The 17,016-nt window shown below is 45.0% G+C and overlaps 2 pseudogenes; both read left to right on the top strand.

Moving 5' to 3' along the window:
- The first annotated feature begins 3,388 nt into the window (after positions 1–3,388).
- LOC136620112 (zinc finger protein 850-like) overlaps positions 3,389–17,016 on the top strand; it is a 182,808-nt pseudogene continuing 169,180 nt past the window's right edge.
- LOC136620558 (zinc finger protein 84-like) lies at positions 7,512–9,948 on the top strand (annotated as a pseudogene).

A 17,016-nucleotide genomic window follows, 5' to 3' on the forward strand; every position in this document is an offset into this window, starting at 1 on the left:
TGAGCACTGCGAGCGCCCGATCGGGGAGCAGAGACGGCAAGACATGAACCTGCGCAATTACTGTAGAAAAGGGAGGGAGCATGCAATGCTGCCCCTGTGACCTAGCCCTGCTCTCAGTATTCTCACGCCTCACACTCTCGAAGGGCAGTGGGGTGGGGGGTTGGCGGCTACCTGCAGTCACAGCGCTGGGGCTGAGCGCCGCCGGCTTCTGGCAAAAATTCACAGTAGAAGAACGTTCAGCTCTTGAGCCAACTGGAAGCTAGGGGTGTGAGAGGGGCGTTCCTCCTGTGAAACCCCTAGCTTCCGGTGGCGTCAAGATACAATAATACCCGCCCTGTGCGTGTGTGGTGTAGTGCTCAGTGTGTTTGTGGCAGGGGAGGGGGCAGGAAGCAGCAGGACTCAGTGTGTGCATGAGGCAGCATTCAGTATGTGCGTCTGTGTATGTGGTTTAGCCCTCAGTGTATTTGTGAGGCAGCCCTCAGTGTGTGTGTGTGGCAGCACTCTTTGTGTAAGGCTGCCTGTCCACTGGTGTTGCGGTATCCCGCGGTGGATCTCCACCGGGGAGCGGGAGCCAGCTGACGGATCTCCGCAGTGAGCCTATCTGACAGATAGGCTCACCGTGGAGAATCGCGGCAATTCGCAGCATGCTACGATTTGCCAGTCACGAGCGGAGAATCGCTATGACTCTTGTGAACAGGGGGGCAGCGCTTTCCATAGCAACGCTATGGAAAGCATACACTGCGTTCCCCGTGGCCTGATTATCGCCGAGGGGAACGCAATCCAAAAACGCAGGACAGGCAGTCTAAGGCGTGTGTGTGGTGTAAAATGTGATTGTTCTCAGCAAGAGAAACCACGTAATCTTGTAGATATACCTTTTAATGGCTAACAAAAATGTGTGATGTAATAATAGCGAGCTTCCGAACCAACGCAGGGTTCTTCTTCAGGCTTATGGCGTGTGTGTGTGTGTGTGTAAGCCCTCAGGGTGGGGGGCAGGCAGCAGCACTGGACAGCGCTCCATTCTTCATTTACTGACTGCACTCATGTTCTTTCTCCCCTCCTGTATTGTCGGAGAATACAGGGCAGCAGGGCAGAGGAGAAGGAACATCTGGCTTTCAGTAAATGAAGAATCCAGCGCTGTTCAGTGCTGTTTCCAGCTCATTTACTCACATAATAGTGAGCAAAAGAAATGAGAAAGGGGGAAGGAGAGAAACCACCTTTTACTGTGAAACATGTACTAGGAAGGCCGGACTGCATCCTGTAATTTGTTTCAAAAAGTATCACATGCTAAAAAATTATAAGTCAAAATAAATAAAAACATTTTAATTTATCTTAAATTGCTAATAAAATCATTAGGCTTATTAGGTAAATGTATTGGTGTGCTTTTCTATGTTGTTGTTCCAAGTAATCCACCAACCTCTTTCCCGCACAAAATAAATTTGGAGCTGGGGAAAATGCATGTGGCAAAAAAATTGGATTGGAAAGGGTTAACCAAACAAGGGCCAGTGGTCAGAACTGAGAGATGACGTCACATCATCAAGGCCAAAACTGGCTGCACCTGGTAGAAGCGCCTGCAGCCCCCTCACCTCACTACTGGGCTGCCTATTATAGCCGGGCTGGTAGTGATGTCACAGGAAGGGGTGGGGCCTCCAGGATTACAGAATTGGAGATGGTAAAGGACCTGTAATGATGTCATGATCATGTGACCAGTCATGTGTGTGGGAGGAGTTTCTTGAAGTTCTCTCCTGATGAGGTCAGCAGGTAGTAGAGGTGTGTGCGCTGCATGAGTCTGTGCATTGGGCTGTATGACGGTCAGTCCAGGTCAGTTAGAGGTAACCGTCCGTGTGTCCGCACTGCGGCGGCTGCATTTATCTCCTGCCGTTAGTTGCGCCTCGGATACCAGTTTGTCAGATGTGGAATGAATCGCATATTGGAGAAATAGATAAAATCCCGGTTCTTCATGGCTGATCTTTGCTGCGGATGTTTTGCTGTGATGGTTCGGAGGTATTTTGGTCCTCCAGCTGCACCGTAGTTATTGCAGACAATGTGCAGCACTGATATTAGTTGCAGTTCCATCACTGGTGGTTACAGTTCTTGGATGCGGTGTATTATTAGGGGGGTGCGGTGTATTATTAGGGGGGTTATGTGCTCTGACCGCCCTCGTCGGGGCTCCCATGTACACTGCCTGTCTAATACTGTGTATACACGGCTGCACCGCCCCGTATACAGCCAGCTGCAATGTTCTGGATGTTCTGACATCTTTCTGTCATCACCAACAGGGACGTTATCCAAATATCTGTGAATACTTAAAAGGGCTTTCTCGGTGGCGCCGGCTGTCAGTGTCAGGATACACCGGCACCTGTAACTGCAGGCAGACACCTCAATGACATCAGTGCCTGCAGTTACAAGCACTGGCCATTATACATGGATCGGAGCATGCGGCTTCCGCTCCAACCCCATTGTATCCCACCTCTGACCGACAGCGCTGCCTGGAAAACCCCCCTAAGGGCAGCAACAACCAGAGTGCCATCTTCTAATGTAGACTGATATAAATGTTAGAAGGTGGACAGGGGTTTCCTGCAGAACTGATTGGTATTGAAAACTGCGGCTCCTGCTGATGTCCTGGAGGATCAGGGCTTTACTTCAGGGTAAAGGGGAGAGTTATAGTGTCCTGGAAGATGAGATCTGGCTGCTGTATGTGGTGCACTGCAGTGTATCCTGTGTGACCCTATACTCACTATATAACAGGGGGACAATGCGCTAATATGTCATATTATGGTCAGTAATCTGTAAATAAGACATCCCCATTGTATGCTGTCACTAATCCTCTATAATCCCCTAGTAGTGAGACCCTTCATGGAAGATGTTCTTGTTTCCCTCAGGTTCCTTAGGCTCAGGACTCTCATAGATGAAGACGATGGTCCTTTCCATCAATGACCCACCAAGGATGGAGAAGGACAGAGACCACATGGCTGCCCGGATATTAGACCTCACCCTGGGAATCATCTACTGGATAACTGGGGAGGTGAGAGCTTCACATGATGTCACTCTTATCTCTAGTAATAAACAGGGGAATGACGGGAAAGGTGAAGGATTCTTAGCCTCCATGTAGTGATCAGTGTCTCACCATCCACAGGATTACACGGTAGTGAAGAAGAGGTCTGGTGAGTGTGTGACCCCCAGTGTGTCAGGAGGACGGAGCCGGACCCAGAGCCCCACCACCGAGCCTTCACCTCATTCACTGATACATGAGCAGAAGATCCTAGAACTTACCCACAGGATCACTGAGCTGCTGACCGGAGAGGTGAGCGCTGCTGGGAATGGGGGACATTATATAATACCGCCAGGGGAGGAGTCTGGAGGATGACGGTATATTGTGTGTGTCAGGTTCCTATAAGGTGTCAGGACGTCACTGTCTATTTCTCTATGGAGGAGTGGGAGTATTTAGAAGGACACAAGGATCTGTACAAGGAGGTCATGATGGAGGATCAGCAGCCCCTCACATCACCCGGTAAGAGGAGACCTTCATTGACAGTAGAGGACAGTTTTGAGGATCGTCTAGTCTCACCATCATCTGATCATCAGATATATAATGTATTCAGTCTCTGGTTATTTCCTATAGATGGATCCGGTCAGAGAAATCCCCCAGAGAGATGTCCCAGTCCTCTATATTCCCAGGATTGTCCAGAGGAAAAGGAACATGTCCCACCGGATCATCAGGTAGATGAAGCTGAGATTTCTGCAAGTCTTCTACAGACAGATGAATGAAGATTTCTACTACCCAAGTGCAATACGTTTTTAATTTTTTTTCCTTTGAAACCACATTGAATTTTCATGCACGTGATAATGACATGTGCAGCAACGCGGTTTTTATTTTGCAAAACACATTGTAAGCACAGAAAAGAATTCCGGGTTTACAAGTGTGATATCGGTTGGAGCTTTTCGGACTGATATCTCTCTCACCAGTATAAATATAACCTCAAGCTGATAATCATGTTGGTGATTGTATTTCCTCACCTATTAGCTGCCTCTGTTTGTCCGACGGCTCAACAGCTTACATGTTATTCTGCTTCCATAGTGTTGTCAGTAACAGTCCTGATCCTTCGGTCCTGAGATAACCTTCTCTATATCAAGAGATTCAGCACCGGCCATCAGCTCCTCTTGGCATTGAAAAAGAAAAGGGTTCTACAAGTAGTTGTGATGTCCCAGACTGCAGGGGGCGCACTAGGACAAAAACTTCCAACACATTAATGAGCGGTTTGGTTTCCTTCATCAGGAGTCCCTGAAGAAGAGGAACAAATTCCGCAGAAACACATTGGGTCTTTTTGTTCCGATGTGTTTCATCAGATTTTTGTTTTCATAGAGAAAGTGATTTCCGGCCGTTGGGATAATTACTGTTACTGACAACACCATGGGGGCAGATAGAAACATGTAAGCGGCTTCACGGGCCGCTCTGTCAGACAAACCATGGCGATTAGTATGTGAGGAGCTACAATCCCCAACTTGATCAGTTTGTCTGTTGGAGCTCCAGAGTCTTTTTGTGGTAAATTAGAGCTCAGTTTTGTATCTTCTGACAAACTATTTAGGACAACTGATTTATTGGCAGCGACATATTTAAGAGAGCGCAAGCCGTGCTGTTTAATTCTGTATTTATATTGGTGCCATGGTAGGCGGCACCGCCCATTTGTGGCACTCCACTTTATCGGATACAACTAGACAGTACTGCCAATGGTTTGTAATATTTGATCCTTGGTTGAATGTTGATCCAGTTTGATCCCCACTTGAGCAGATCCTTCTCCTTTCAGGGCAGATTGGTTCGTGTCGTCGAGGGGTTTTCCACCTATGTCTGGATATAAGATAATGTGGGGCCTTTTACTTCTTTGTCATCTCTTTACTTTGCAGGAAAGTTCTGGTGGAGCGATGAGTGGCCTCGATAATCCCATATCAGTGTCAGTGAATGGTAAGAGAGTTTCATCATCCTTATATAGAAAGGCAATGTGCTGATGACTCGCTTCTTAAAAAATATATGTGCCCCCACCTTCTCCTCTAAAAAGGACACTTTAAGGAGAGTCCATGGACCAGAGCCGGACAAATAACTTCCTGATTCTGGAAAAATCTTTACAAAAAGCCTTGTATACAAAGAAATCATTCATTGCTGATGACAGATCTGTAAATCAAAAGAAACAAGAAAAAAAAGAAAAAACCTTAATCAAAAAAGACCGTAAAAACTACAAACAATAAACAGTATGTGGTAACATGCAGAAGGGGGTCCATGTCTCTTGCCCTCGGAGGATTATCATCCTCTATTGCTTCCATATTTTGTATTTTATAGGACTTTTTTAGCTCTTTAGAATCGATGAGCTAGCCACAGGTTGTCAATTCTCCACAGCACTGTAGACTAAGTTATGGTGCTGTTAGGGGACGGGACGGTAAGCCGGGTGATATAGTTTTACTTATACTCAGCAGATCCAGCGGTGTTCCTCTTTGAGGTCAGCGTGCAACCCGAAATTCTAATTTTTTTTTTTTTTTTTTTAAGAGTCCTGGGCGCGCTCTTTAAGCCTAAGGAATGCGCCATATATAGAGCAGTGGCCTGGCGTGGTATTGCAGGTATAACTTTCATTAAAATGAACATATTACTTCTCCACAGCACCATAGACTAAGTTATGGTGCTGTTAGGGGACATGACAGGAAGTCGTGTGATGTGTTTTTCTTATATTCCGCTCCTCTCGCAATCCAGCGGTGTTCCCCTTTGAAGTTGGCGTGCAACACGAAATTCTGACTCTTTTTCAGAGTCCCGTGCTCACACTCTTCAAGTCTGTGGAAGAGCACGGGACTCTGATTTTCATGCTGTGCCAACAACAGAGGAGACACCGCTGCCATGACACCCCTGCGTTTTTATCACGGGGGGCTGTACAAGACTCCCCATAATCGGCTGGGAGATTTAAATGCCGCTGTCAGAATTGATGGCGTCTTTAAAGGGTTAACGGCACCGATGAACCGGTTGGAGCTGTTCCCTTCGGATGTCAGCTGTAAGAAACAGCTGAAGCCTGCATTGTATGGAGGGAGGTCGCCGCATGATCTCCCTTTATACATACCCCGACGTTGCAGGATGTAAATGTATGCCCTGTGGCATTAAAAGGCTAAGGACGGCTACTCGCATGATTCGGATGCCTAAAAAATAGGCTTTGCCAAAAAGTCTCCCTACTCATATATGTTTTTTTTCAGTGTAAGTCCTGATGCATTGCCTCATTCTCGGTAGTAACACTTCATTGTAACAAGGCTTGTATAAAGAGTCTGACATTGATTTGCAGGAATTCTGCCTTCTGTTAGGTGACCCTGCAGAGATATTGTTCTATCTCCCTTATTTCCTTGTTCTTGGTAGTAACACTTCATCAAGGATCCCTGTAATAACACAGCTGTCGTGTGTTGGTGTGATCTCTACATGACTTGGAGCATATAATGTGATACTGAATATTTCGGGGTGTGCGCCTTAGTCTATTACTCCTCCCAATACTGCAATTGTTTCTCCAGCACTTCCATGTTTAACCCACTCCACACACAGGCACATGGAGGAGCCGTCAATGTATACTTCTCTCCACTGTACATGTGAACTCACAGGGGTTTTCTCTCTAATGACATCTTCCTCCTACAGAGTGTGAAGGGTGTCCCCATCTCTAATGGGCATTTACCCATGTTTGAATTATTTCACATTCAAAGCCACTAATTTAGGACTTCCATATTAGCGGTAGTAATGCTCCGCACACTGATATAATCTAATTAATATATATATTAATACAAAATAATTTGTGGAACCACCTTTGCTACTATTACAGATACAAGTCCCTTGAGGTGTGTTTCTGTTAGCTCAGCACATCTTGATACTGGAATTTCTACCCATTTTCCAGGTAAAAGTCTTCCAGTTGCTTCCAATTAGATGGTTGCATTAGTGTTCATCAGTCTTCAAGTCATGCCACAGATCCTCAATTGGATTGAGGTCTAGGCTATGACTCCAAAACCCTTCCATGTTTCTTTTTAAACCCGTCCAGTATAACTTTGTGCACAACTCCAGTCCCTGAGGGACTCCCAACAGGTCATGTTTTCAGGATATCCTATAGTATATGCATCTGTTGCAGTGTCTGAGGCTCTGACAATTACATCACCTGTGCAATACTGAGGAAATCCAGAAAATATGACCTCTTGGTCTGCCTTGAGGATTGGGGTTGTGCACCCCTGTGCTGGAAGGTGAACCTCTCTATTAGACTCACATCTCTGGCAGACTAAAGCAGATCTACCATAAGCACTGTCCTGTATTTAATGCCATCAAGTTTTGGCCAGAGACACTTCTTCCATGTGTTGAGGGAGTCTGTCATATGTGGGTTTTTTTTTTTTCCTGGCCCCTATTCCATAAGTCCTAGGGCGACATACCCCTTTTATGGAATTTGACGCAAAAAAAAAATTAAACATTGTTGTCTATTAACATTTTGATATTATAATGTATGGTGTTTTATAGAGAGAAACCTGTCACTTCCTCTACTATGGAAACTCCGCTGACAAAGTACTTACAAGCACTACGATGTGATTGTGAGTACTTTGGTCTTCCATCACTGCAAGTACATGTGCTTTATTTAAATCACATGTTATATTACTTTTCTTGCAAGCCAACTTCCCTTTATATTTCCTTCCTTGCTTCCTAATGTCTTAATAAAGCTTGATTGCTCAATAAAAAAATCAATTGTTTAGTTTTGGAATCTAAGAAATTTTTGCTTTCTTTTCCAGGTGAAGACTGGATAAGAGGCTCCCCTGGACATCTCAATGTATCTCTATATCAGGAAGAAGAAGATTACACCACACAAATAAATTCAATATCTCCTAATGTACCCTCAGTGCTTCAGACTAGCGATCTATTCTCTGATGCTGCTGATCACAACCAACATTCATCTAACCATTCCCCGATTAACAAACATGGACCTGTTCATGGACAAGAGGAACTATTTCAATGTGGGAAGCGTTTTAAAAGAAAATCTAAACTTTCCTCTCAGAACAGAAATTCTAGCAATGAAAGGCCATTTTCGTGTTTAGAATGTGGCAAATGTTATAACCAAAAATCATATCTTCTTAAACACCAGAGAACTCACACAAGGCACAAGCCAATATCATGTCCTGAATGTGGGAAATGTTTTAGTCGGAAACCGCATCTTGTGGAACATCTAAGAAGTCACACAGGGGAGAAGCCATTTTCGTGTTCAGGTTGTGGGAAATGTTTTAGCCAGAGATCGATTCTTCTTAAACATCAGAGAATTCACACAGGAGAGAAGCCGTTTTCATGTCCTGAATGTGGGAAATGTTTTAGTTGGAAATCATATCTTGTGGAACATCTAAGAAGTCACACAGCGGAAAAGCCATATTCATGTTCAGAATGTGGGAAATGTTTTAGCCAAAAATCTTATCTTGTTAAGCATCAGAGAAGTCACACAGGAGAGAAGCCTTTTTCATGTTCAGAATGTGGGAAATGTTTTAGAGAAAAATCAAGTCTTGTGCTACATCTAGTAGTTCACACAGACGAGAAGCCATTTTCATGTTCAGAATGTGGAAAATGTTATAAGCAGAAATCATATCTTCTTAAACATCAGAGAACTCACTCAGGGCAGAAGCCAATTTTTATGTCCTGAATGTGGAAAATGTTTTAATCAGAAACAGCATCTTGTGGAGCATCTTAGAGGTCACACAGGGGAGAAGCCTTTTTCATGCTCAGAATGTGGCAAATTTTTTGGCCAAAAATCAAATCTTGTTAAACATCAGAGAACTCCCACAGGGGAAAAGAATTGTTTTACATAGAAATCGAGTCTTTTAAAACATATAAAAAGGTACACAACGGAGAAGCCATACTCATGTTCACAATGTAGGAATCACTTTAACCAAAAATCCATTCTCGTGGAACATTTAAGATTTCACACAAAGGAAAAGCCATGCTCATGTTCACAATGTGGAAAGTGTTTTAGCAGGAAATTTTGTTTCTTGTTAAACATCAAAGAACTTGCCAACTACAGAAGACAATGTTACAGTTGTGGACTCTATTGTAGGGCCGATGCTTTCTGTGTATAGCTTAACCCCTCACGGCCACAAAACAGTCTTGCACACAGGATTTTTAAGGAGGACCTGTGCAAATGTATTAGGACACTCTGATTGCATAACCACTGGCATTGTGTATAACAAAAAAAACCATTGCCCTAAAGCAAATCCCCTCTCCCTCACAAGCCCAAGTAACCTGAAACCTTTTTTCATCTACTTAAACCCCCACATTATACACTAAATGGCTATTTGTTTGGAGACAAAGCTCTTCTAGCATGTTGGACTTCCTCTTGGACTTAAGAAAGTCAGCAATTCATCATTGCATAGATTCCAATAGGTGTTGAAATCATCATTTTGCAGGATAATGAACCCACGTGTGCTACAATAAGTCCACCCACACAATTGGTCCACCTCCACGAGCTTACACCATAGATGAATGACAGAGAGGGTTGATCTCTCCATGCTGTTTACACAAATTCTGACTTTCCCATCACCATAGTGCAAAAGAAGTCTGGATTAATCTGACCAATGTTTGCCCACTGCTCTTTTGCACACTGGAGTTTTGGCTTTTTTTTTTAAACCTAAACAGCAATGAATAGTTATCTGCTATTATAGCCCATCCGTGTTAAGCAACCATGCGGTGTGTTTTCTAGACACTTGGGTCGCATGCACATGGCAGGTCCGGATACCTGACTGGGGCCAGTGATCCCGCGGGTACTATCGTACCTTGTCACCACCAGAAGCTAGGAGTTTGACAGAGCTTGCATGGAGGAACGCCCCTATCATTTCCCTATCTCCCGATTGGCTGAATAATGGAAGGTTCTAGCAGCGTGTGTATTGATTTTGTGTCTGGGCTGGAGCGTTAGGGTTCGTTTTCCTGTTAGGCTTACATTATTAGCTGTAAATGCAGAAGCCTTTATAGCTATGAATGGAAGCCTAACAGGAAAACTAACCCTAACCCTCCAGCCCAGACACAAAATCAATACTCGCGCTGCAGCTACCAGTGTCCCCAGAGCATCTGTTCTCCTTCCATCTTCCCTGGCCACACACTATGCTGTGCCTCCGCTCCCTCACTGGTCCGTGCGGCCACGTTTTTGCACCCGGTGTGCTGGCTCTCTGCTCCGTCCTGGCCGATGGCTGTCTGCCAATGACAGCTCTTTGTCCCACTCACTCAGTGTTCTGTTCCGCTCTGTCGCTCCCAGTCTTGCCGCTGTCCTCCCTGCTGTGTCAGAACGGCACTTGGGGGATTAAACACATCCCCAGCTAATCAGAAGCTAACTAAATGTGAAGACTTCTGTATTATGTAGCCCCTCCCCCCCCCCCTAACTTCTGGCGGCAACATAATACAACAGTACCAATCTCACGTACCTGTCTTCTTTCTTTATCTGTACTGCGGATTGTCCGGTTGTCATATACGCACAGTACAGAATGTCCTGCGCTGGCGCTAGGCGATGACGCGTGTACCCGCAACCAATCTGGAACTAATGTTACAGATAGGCTGCGGGTCGGACGGCTTTCATTGACTTCAATGGAAGACATCCGTGCAGAGCCCACAAAGAAATGGAACATGCTGCAATTTTTCATCTGCAAGCAGAAACCGCAATTGGCTTCCTCTCATGTGCATGAAGATTCACTTTTGCATTGCATGCTATGGGCGGTATTTACTGCAGAATCCGGAGGCTTTGGCCCGCTCCGGATTCCGCAGTTCAAATCTGCCGTGTGCATTCACCCTTAAGGTGGAGCATCAGCATTGTATTTGACTTCAATTTACCACACTTTGCTGTTCCTGTCAAAATGAATTTTTGACATCCTCCTCGAACGCTTTCAAGTCTGGCGGGACTACTCCCTTACTCTTACATGCTCCCTGCTAACTCTAAAACAAAAAACACTCCACACTAATTTGGCTTTTTAAGTGGGGTGGGCCACAGCTTTATTTTACCTTTTCATGAACTTTATCCAAATGTATTAAAGCTTTTAACTGTTACGGTTCCCACGCTTGATTAAAACCCTTGATTTCCTTGATGCCGAGAAGCGCCCGTTGTACTCGGGCGTGTAAACCACCTTTCTCCAATCCAAATGCTGGCATAGAAAGAAAACCACTGCCACCAAGGATGCAGCATACCCCCTCTGCTGCACTTTGCCCCACCCCACCTGCCAGTACCAATGCTGCCTCCAGATAATCCTGTAATCACGATTAATAATAGATCTAAAGCTATAACATTACTGATTGGTGCCGACTCCCTAATCCTAAGTGCCACAAACAAAAAAAAACTGCAAAAGCTACTCTAACAAAAACCCTTCCTGAGCACTCAGATGCATCCACCTTCAAAGCTCCTAAAATCCTACAAAAAAATGGAAAGGGGAATTTGGTGGCGGCTATCGACCCGCCCCCATACCTTCTTCAATCCTTTGTTGATTTAATTGAAAACAAAATCTCTCGTCACATCCTATTTTCTAATCAAAGGCGCAATAAAATACGTCTTCCAAATGCTTACCGAAAACTGCTCCGTCTTCACAATTCTGCTCTGCTATCATCTACAAGGAAAGAGGGCAACGTACTCCTTCGACAACCATTAGCCAGTGAAGTTCCTTGAGCCTCTGCATCTGTGTGCAATAAAGCGCATCGGCCATCCTTTTCTGGCACCAGGGGCCATGTTTTTGCTCGAAAAGGCACATTGTATTGCAACCACCATAAAGCATACATCCTAGGAACACCAAAACCAGGGGTGACAATGACGATTGCCTATTGGACTACCCATTCATTATCCAACCATAAACATATTTCCGATCCACCTCTTTGTCAACCCATACCACCAGTGCCACTGCCATTGGAAAAACTCAAAAGAACTATGTTCTGGACCCACTCCATTTTTTTTTTGTCTTTCTTTTTTCCACCGACTTGGCCAGGGTGACCTGCACTTATGGTTGCCAAAAATAACTCCAAAAACCGATGGCTCTTGCCGCATCTGAACATAACTGGTCTTCCTATTGGATAAATCCTCTTTTGGCATGTAACTTGACCAATGAAAGTCTGAAGAAAGACTCTTCAAACATGGAGATCAGCTCACAGTTCCCATGTTATACGCACAAGGTTATGCAGTTCCTTAATTCCCACCATTGCCAAACCATAGTCTCCTTGAAAAGGTTCATCAGTCTAACTTTGCATGCAAAGTCCAGCAACCCCAGCAAAAAAAATGTGAATCTGAAGCGACATAGCCTTCTTACATCTGGTCACTGTATCAACCATTTGTCATAACTCTCACCCGTTAACCAGAAATACATTGACCTCCAAAAACAATTTCGATCCCCAAGAAAACCAACTAACCAATTAACCAATTAACGCTTTAATGGCCCCACTGTCTTCTCTTCCAACAGCACAACCCGTGCATACACCATTAACCTCCGGAAGGCTGACAACAAAAATCACAGACTTTGCGAATCCCTGAAACTGGCAAACACAAATCATCTAGATAGCGAATGGCCGATATGACGCCTATCTCGTAAACATAATATCCATTCCAGAATGGACTAAACTGCTTAACAATTGAACAAAATGGTGTACCATCGGCAAACACATATCCACAATGAACTGACCCTCCAGCTGAAAGCCCTCGTCATAACGCCATCAAGCCACACCACTGTGCAGCTTGTATGCGCTGTAAATTGTGTTCAAATAGACCCTCAACTCCGGACCCTTGCTGGGCTGATGTTGACCTACTATATACACCAACACCAAAAAGGCCTGAAGCCAGTTACCAAAAGTCTTTACTACTCAAGGTTGTTTTTCTGCACCTCTTTCATAAAGGCGCTCCTTATCCACCACTACATATTCCATTACCAACAACCACCATATATCAACATATATACCGGTAAATCTTTCTTTCTCTCACTGGAACTCTCAGGATGGGGTCACTCCACACAACATGGAATCTGCATAAACCTTCCACAGCGAATCCCCCACAGCGGAGCTCCCTGGATCCCCACAGGACACTAAAAGACCCTTTTTCACATCAGGCAGGCAAATCAGGGCCTCTGGCAAATTACAGGACACTAAAAGCTTTTTCTTAGAAAAAGTATTTAAAAGCGATTTTAACACTACTTTAAACTCGCCATTACCAGAAACCAAACACCGGAAACACACTTGTTAAGACCTTTTGACAACACTCACGAGCTCAACCGTCCTCCATTACCAAGGATGGACTCCACCCTGAACCACGTTGCTGAATCCTGCCTTCCATTGTTGAGTGCTGTTCCCCGCTGCACCTGGGAGAAGCCCCACGACCCCCGTCATGCCAACGACCCTTCAAAAGATCTTGTGTTCTCCGAATGGATCCTCTTCTGTGCCTGTGCTGCCTCTCCTGCTCATCCCTCAATGAGCTAGATCCCAACGACCAGCAGTGGTGCCTAGCGTGAGAAGGCCGCTCATAACGCCTGTTCCACCCAAAACTGTCCCTTGCATACTGATTGTTCATGCCAAGCTTTCGTTCTTTACGAGGCCGACATCCATCTGAAGCGGAAATTGGAAGTGAATTGGACTCGCTCCCCTGCCTAGCATGTGCCATCAGCTAGCCCTACCCCTTTTTTGCCTACACGCACCCCTCCATCCTATGTTTCCCTCTGTATGGCCCGACCTCTGCCCTACACCTACCCTGCCCCTATCTTCTGTACTCTGAAGCCCCCTCAGTAAATCAGTACCCCACTGTGTTGCCATCTAGCCTGACTCTCTTCCTGCCCTAGCCTCCGTCGCTGTGCCTTTGCTGCATTCCTGCACCTGACTTGCCCTTCCTCCCGCTACACAACTTCTCTGCACATTACTCTTGCTATACAGCCCCAAAACTCCCTCCTACCCTCCCTCCGTCTCTCTCCCTGCTCCTCGCGTCTCTACCTCCCGCTACCTACCGTGACCTGCTACCAAAATTTTCTGCTCCCGGCTGACCCCCTCCCCCCTTGAACCCTGTCTAACAGCTTTGTCTCCACTTGTATGGTCTGTGGCTCCTGACGAGAGTTGCATGCACTCGAGTTTCCTGGTTCTAATCTCCTTGCACCTGTGTCGAGTAACAGTTTACATCCACAGCATTCCTTGTTGCTGAATCTTTTTCATCAATCATGTCAAAATGCAAAAGAGAGAAAAGTGACACTAAGAGCGTGCGCAGCCATGAAAAAGGTTATATCTTATTAACTAGCACAAAAACAATTATTTAAACAAAATAGTTTTTTTGTTTTTGCATTAGTGTATTGGTGAGTACATTGGCCACTTTTTGCGATTTTTTTTTTTATTTTTTTTTTTTATTTTTTTTAATTTTTTTATTTTTATTTTTTTTTAAATTTACTTTTCTTTTTATGTCCCCTTTTACTGTGATTTATAAAATATATGAGTCAAAATTAATAAGAAATTCCAAAGGAGCTCCATATACACAGTGTTTACCGGGGCCAGGGTTAGACAAAGAGGGCCCCTGGGCAAAACTGAAAATGGGACCCAGATACTAAATATTCTACCAGTCCAATGTTACATTAAGTTTTGGAGGCGGTGTGCAGACGGCTGCAGTGCTCAACCTCTATCAAGGAGCAATGCTAGTGTATTAGAAGAGCAGGGACATAAGTTTCAGAGCATACTGTATCAACCACTCCTGCCCAGAAAAATAAACTGCCACACCATGACCTCTACCATTACCGCCACATAGTAACTTTATCAGAACATAAGCGATGTAGGGAGAGGAGAGGGAGACGTGGCTTGATAAAAATGCAAACTAGGGTCCATGCCGCAAAAAATGAGCCCTCATAACAACCATGTAGATGAAAAAAGTTATGGCTACAGAAAATAATTTTATCTTTTTTTTCAAAGATATTTTATTTTTTAAAAGTAAGACAGCAAAAAGAAGTTATATAAATTTCGCAATCGTACTGACCCGCAGAATACAGTTATCTTATTTTTGCTGCAGTGTGTATCACGTAGAAACAAGGCCCGCCCATGGCGGAAATTTATTTTTTTTCATTTAATTTCACTTAGAATTTTACTTTAGCTTATTAGTACGTTATACGATACATTAAATAGTACCATAGAAAAATACGTGTCCTGCAAAAAAACAAGCTATCAGGCAGCTACAGTGGCTGATATGTTTGTTTTGAAACTGAAATAAAAAAGGGGTCAATAGGTTAACCCTTTCCAATCCAATTTGTATCCTGGTTTTCCTAGGGAGCTTACTCTTTTTCTGCCGTTATACAATGGCGCTATATGCTGGCTAAAGCCAGCACTGCATGAGGTGACACGTTGGATAGGCTCCGACAGCAGAGAGGCTGGCAATATACAGTAAGAGAACCCCGACGGACGTCTTCCAACATCGGAGCTGTACAGCCTTAATGTTACCATACAGTGCGGCATGGGGTCCCGCGGTCGGCGCGTGTCGCTCCGGCGTCGGCTCCAGCAGCCTGGAGCCCTGTGTCGAGGTCATCCCAGCAGCTTGGGTTGGCCAGTGGGCGGCGGCGTGGGCGTGCCGCCCGCACTCCTCTGTGCTTCTTATACAGCAGTGGGTGGAGTTGCCTCCTCCCACTCTCCGCCCCTGGGCGGAACCTTGTGGTTAAAAGACTGGCAGTGAACTGAGCTCATTGCCAGTTATTGGTTCTGCATGCACCTAGCCAGTCTGTCTGTGGATCCCCTCAGTCAGTCCCTAGTTGTCGGTCAGCTCCCTCTGGTCCCCTATTACTCAGTCTGTTTTAGTTGGTTCTGTTTGCCTCTAATCTAGTCTGTCCCAGTCAGCACTAGTTGCTATCCAGCACCCTGCCAGTTTGCCTGTGAGTTCCATCTCCAGCCTTGTCAGTTTTGTTTGGCCTGTTACACCTGCCCCCTCTGTCGGCACTCTGTTCCCCCCATTAGGTAGTTTCCTGCTTGTCAGCCGCCAGGTCCCTAGCCAGTGCAGGGACCGCCGTCCAGTTGTCCGCCTGGGGTTAGCCAGGGCCGAGGCAAGTAGGCAGGGACAGTGGGGTGCGGGAAGATCAGGGCATCCCACTTGGCGCTCGGGGGGCAGAGTGCCGTAACAATTAAATCATAATGTCTTCACAGGTCAGACAGTGGATTGGAAAGGGTTAATTCATATGAGTGATTTTTTTTTTCTAAGATAAAAAACTGGAGCGTGTCCTACTTTTGCCCGTTATCTTCAATGTGAGCAAAACAAAAATGCATCCTACTAGCATGTAGATGCGATTTTCATGCGATAACTCATCTCATTTTCATAAAAGCATGTTTAGGAGTGCGATGCCGGTCTGCTTTTTTCGACAGTTTGAATACACCCTAGTAGTAACCATGTTCTTGACGCCCCTAGCAACCAATCACGGTGCAGCTTTCATTTCTGAAAATTTTCTGGTAAAATGAAAGCAGAGCACTAATTGGTTGCTATGGGGAACAAGGACAGTCTTCCTGTTAGACAGTTCTGATAAATGAGGCCCTGTAAGTATTGTATATACATCTACTTCCTGTACACCTATATGGGAGCACCAGTATAAAAAAAAGATGCAGTGGCATAAATAAAATAACAGACACAACGTTTCTGTACCATTTTACTGATGCTTCTGGACACAGGTTCTCATGAAGTAAGAGGAGTCTGGTGGGAGGAGCCTCGCACACACACAAGGTCACAGTGTAATCATGGGAATTGTTGTTTTTAGTACCTCACAGCTCCATAACTGCCAGTAAAAGTGTTTTAACCCCTAGTTTAACCTGATAGCAAAAATATGCTGCGGGATTAAAGCCCCTTCTTCTGCAATCAAGCAGAAGAAGGTCAAGTTGTCAGCTTGTAGTCACAGCAGAGAACCCAGAGGAGAAGGGGGAAGCATTTTTATACCACTTCTGCCTTCTCCTTTCTCTGCTACGTAGCGTACAATGAGCACTATGTACTAAAAAGTGGAAGTGTTTCTTCCATTATGCGAGGAGGTGGTCACAAGACTGCCGGCTCCCCC

Source organism: Eleutherodactylus coqui, chromosome 3, assembly GCF_035609145.1.
Source record: "Eleutherodactylus coqui strain aEleCoq1 chromosome 3, aEleCoq1.hap1, whole genome shotgun sequence".
Lineage (NCBI taxonomy): Eukaryota > Metazoa > Chordata > Amphibia > Anura > Eleutherodactylidae > Eleutherodactylus > Eleutherodactylus coqui.